This window comes from Malus sylvestris, chromosome 2 (genome assembly GCF_916048215.2).
Source record: "Malus sylvestris chromosome 2, drMalSylv7.2, whole genome shotgun sequence".
Lineage (NCBI taxonomy): Eukaryota > Viridiplantae > Streptophyta > Magnoliopsida > Rosales > Rosaceae > Malus > Malus sylvestris.
In genome coordinates this window covers 37,471-42,236 of record NC_062261.1, presented here as the reverse complement: position 1 = coordinate 42,236, position 4,766 = coordinate 37,471, and the positions used below count along the sequence as shown (strand labels likewise).

General features: G+C 41.2%; 1 pseudogene; it reads left to right on the top strand.

Moving 5' to 3' along the window:
• The first annotated feature begins 1,098 nt into the window (after positions 1-1,098).
• On the top strand, positions 1,099-4,347 carry LOC126587344 (putative pentatricopeptide repeat-containing protein At5g08310, mitochondrial; annotated as a pseudogene).
• Positions 4,348-4,766: the final 419 nt, after the last annotated feature.

The following is a 4,766-nucleotide window of genomic DNA, read 5'->3' as shown; positions in this document are numbered from 1 at the left end:
AATATGAACACTAAAACAATTGAGTTTTTTTTTTTTTTTTTCTGACGTGGAGTTATATTAGGGCACTTTTTTTGGTATTGCCCCGGGCCTCAAAAATCTCAGGACCGGCCCTGAACCAAATCACCTTCTTTTTCCTTACATCTTCATCTTTGCATGTCATGACACGCCATGCATTCTCTCTAAATCCTAATGCACCGCTTGATTTCTCGGAAAATTTAGGAAATTGAAACTAAAAATTTGGAGAGGAGAGAAAGAGAGGCTCATGTACATGATCAGCGAGTGACGGAGCCGGTTTATTGGAGAGAATTCGAAGCAGAATTTTGAAAGCTAACGACGTTGTTAAGGTAAAGCTAAGGAAGGTGAACCGCACGCTAAAAGAATGCATGTCATGACTTGTCTTGACACATTAACCCTCGCATCGTGGCACGCCAAAACATCGTTGTTGGCATGCAATGACATGTCATGCCATGCATTTTGCCAACATTTTGCGCGCTTGGCATGGCTTGTCATGACTTGTCTTGACACGGTAAACCTCAGATTGTGGCACGCAAGAACATCGTTGTTGGCCATGACATGACAAGCGTCTCGAATTGTCGACAGAATGAATGTCATGACATGCATGCATTCTCTCTATAAACCCTAATGATCTGCTTGGTTTCTCTGAAAATTTAGGAAATTGAAACTGAGGATTTGGAGAGGAGAGGAGATAGGCTTACGTACGTGATCGGCGAGTGACGAAGCTAGTTTATGGCTTGTCATGGTTTGTCTTGATATGGTAACCCTCACATTGTGGCACACCAGAACATCATTGTTAGCCACGACATGACAAGCATCGCGAATTGTCGGCACAATGCATGTCATGACACGCCATGCATTCTCTCTATAAACCCTAATGCTCCGCTTGGTTTCTCAAAAAATTTAAGAAATTGAAACTAAGAATTTGGAGAGGAGAGAGAGAGGCTTACATACGTGATCAACGAGTGACAAACCGGTTTATCGGAGAGAATTCAGAAGAGAATTTCAAAAGCTAACGATGTCGTTAAGGTAAAGTTGAGGAAGGTGAATTGCTGTGCAGTTTTTCTTTTTCCTTCATGGGTAATGCCTGCCAACAGCGATGTTTTGGCGTGCCACGATGCGAAGGTTGGCGTGTCAAAGTGTTAGAAAAATGCATGCCATGTCTTGACACGGTAACTCTTGCACTGTGGCATGCCAGAACATCGATGTTGGTCACGATATGACAAGTGTTGCGAATTGTTGGTAGAATGCATGTCATGATACACCATGCATTTTGTCAACAATTCGCGAGGCTTGTTATGGTGCATGCGATGTGAGGGTTAACGTGTCAAGACAAGTCATTACATGCCATGCATTTTTCCAACACCTTGCCAACTATTTCGGAATAATTTACAAAAAAAAAAAAAAAAAGATCTAGGAAATATATGATATGAAACGTTTTTACCGGTAATAACATTTGTAAATATTCAGCTCAGGTAATGAACGTGTTCTTACCGGTAAGAAGCTGTGTAAAATATTTAGTTCATATATTGAACATGTTCTTACCAATAAGAAGTTGTGCAAATAAAATATGCATGTCAAGACTTGTCATGACATGCTAACCCTCGCATCGTGGCACGCCCAAACATCATTATTGGCATGCGATGACATGTCATGGCATGCATTTTGCCGATGTTTTGCGCCCTTGCCACCACTTGTCATGACTTGTCTTGACACGGTAACCCTCGCATCATGGCACGCTAGAACATTGTTATTGGTCATGACTGACAAGCGTCACGAATTGTCGACAGAATGCATGTCATGACATGCAATGCATTCTCTCTATAAACCCAAATGCGCTGCTTAGTTTCTCTCAAAAAATTTAGGAAATTGAAACTAAGAATTTGGAGAAGAGAGAAAGAGAGGCTTATGAATGTGATCGGTGAGTGATGGAGCCAGTTTATGGCTTGTCATGGCTTGTTATGACACAGTAACCCTCGCATTGTGGATCGCCAGAACATCGCTCTTAGCTACGACATGACAAGCGTCGCGAATTGTCGGCATAATGCATGTCGTGACATGTCGTGCATTCTCTCTATAACCGCTAATGCTCCACTTGGTTTCTCGGAAAATTTGGGAAATTGAAACTAAGTATTTGGAAATGAGACAAAGAGAGGCTTATGTACATGATTGATGAGTGACGGAGCTGGTTTATTGGAGAGAATTTGGAGGAAAATTTTGAAAGCCAACGACGTCGTTAAGGTAAAGCCGAGGAAGGTGAATTGTCGAAAGCCAACAACATCTTTAAGGTAAAGCTGAGGAAGGTGAATTGCCATGCATCTTTGTTTTTCCTTTCTGGGTAACGCCTGCCAACAATGATGTTTTGGTGTGCCATGGTGCGAGGGCTAACATGTCAAAGTGTTAAAAAAAATGCATGTCATGGCTTGTCTTGACACGGTAACCCTTACATTGTGGCATGCCAAAACATCGATGTTGGCCACGACATGACAAGCATCGCGAATTGTCGGCAGAATGCATGTCATGACACACCATGTGTTCTCTCTATAAACCCTAATGCTCCGTTTGGTTTCTCGAAAATATAGGAAATTGAAACTAAGAATTTGGAGAGGAGAGAAAGAGAGGCTTACATACCTGGTCGGTGAGTGACGGAGCCAGTATATTGGAGAGAATTCAGAGGAGAATTTCGAAAGCCAACGATGTCGTTAAGGCAAAGCTAAGGAAGGTGAACCGCTGTGCAGTTTTGTTTTTTCCTTTCTGGATAACTCCTACCAACAATGACGTTTTGGTGTGCCACGATGCGAGGGTTAGTGTGTCAATGTGTTGGAAAAATGCATGTCATGGTTTGTCTTGACACGGTAACCCTCGCATCGTGGCACGCCGAAACATCGTTGTTGGCTATGACATGATAAGAGTCGTGATGTACTGATTGGAGGACTCTATAAGAATAAATAGCTTGACAAAGCCTTGTCTATATATTCGGAGATGAAGGCGTTGGGAATCCATGCTGATGCTGGGATACTAGCAAAGCTCATACCATCATTTTCTGATGAAGTGGTAATGATTCGGGTACTTTGGGGAAGTCCAAGGATATTTTGATGAAAAGGATATGCTTTTGCTTTAATGGTCTTACTAATAATGGCTCCATTATAAGGCTTACAACTTCTTCAGGCAATGGAGCAATAAGAATCTGGTTATGATGGTCAGGTAGATAAGATCCTTGTAGTTAAGAAAAGGGTTCGTCTTGTGACAACTGATTTTGAAATTGTTATTGGTGGTCTACTTAAGTTTGGTAAGTTTGACATGGCCTTAAGCCTGTACAAAGATATGATTCAGATCGGCTGTATACCAAATGTATCAATTTATAAAAATTTGATTGATGTACTGTGCAATTCAGATAGACTGGACCAAAGTTAAAAGCTTTTGAGAGAGATGGAGCAGTCAGGACTTGAACCAACACATTTTACCCAAAACTCTATATTTGGGTGCCTCTGTAGAAGACAGGATGTTGTAGCAGCCCTTAACCTAGTGAAGGAGATGCGTGCTTGTGGAAATGAACGGTGGATAAAATATTCCATCTTGCTTGTGAAGCAGTTGTGCAAGCATGAAAAGGTAGTTGAACCTTGTAATTTTCTTGATAACATGGTTCAAGAAGGTTTTCTCCCTGATATAGTCGCATATTCTGCGGCTGTGAACGGATTGGTCAAAATTCAAGAAGTAGATCGAGCTTTGCAGCTGTTCTGGGAAATCTGTGCTCTTGGCTGTTGTCATGATGTAGTTTCTCATAACATATTGATAAGTGGGCTTTGCAAGGCCAAAAGAGTGAAGTCGAATCTTTTTTTGGATGAGATGGTGATGAAGGGTCTTGTTCCCATAGTTGTAACCTACAATCTGCTGATGAATGGTGTAAAAATAGTCATGTTGATAAAGCGATACTTTGCCTCTCCAGGATGTTTGGTGAAGACAAAGAACCAAATGTGATTACCTACACAACATTAATAGACGGGTTGTTCAATGCTGGAAGTGTCGATGATGCTCTTGCGCTTTGGAACATTATGGGAAAGAAATGATGTACTCCAAATAGAATTGCTTATGTGGCTCTCATTACCGGTCTTTGCAAGTGTGGCGGGCCTAATGAGGCACTAGTTTATCTTCATGAGATGGAAGAGAAGGAAATGAAACCTGAGATTTTTGTATATGCAGCGGTAGTAAGTGCTCGTCTCTCTGAGTTAAACCTGCCCTGACACTGAAGATATTGGATATTCAAATTTGTTTTAAAGCTAGAGAATTAAGTCATCGCGAAGAGGGAGGCTGCTCATTACGGGTCTTTGCAAGTGTGGCAGGCCTGATGAGGCACTAGTTTATCTTCATGAGATGGAAAAGAAGGAAATGAAACCTGAGATTTTTGTATATGCAGCAGTAATAAGTGCTTGTCACTCTGAGCTAAACCCACCCCGACACTGAAGATATTGGATGTTCTAATTTGTTTTAAATCTGGATAAATAAGTCATCACAAAGAGGGAGGCTAATAAATTTCCCCTGGAATGGTTAGTAAACTGAGGCTGCAGGTGAGCTGCTGCTGTTGAAACTATATAATGTGGATTAACACTATGGTTACCGTTAGGTGCCTTGTTTTCTAGCCATGTAGCTGTTTTAATAGATATTCTTTATGATGTATTTTGGAAATTGGATGGTAATTTTATTGGAATTTGGAGGTACAAAAGTTCAACCTGCTCAGAGTAATCAGCGACAAT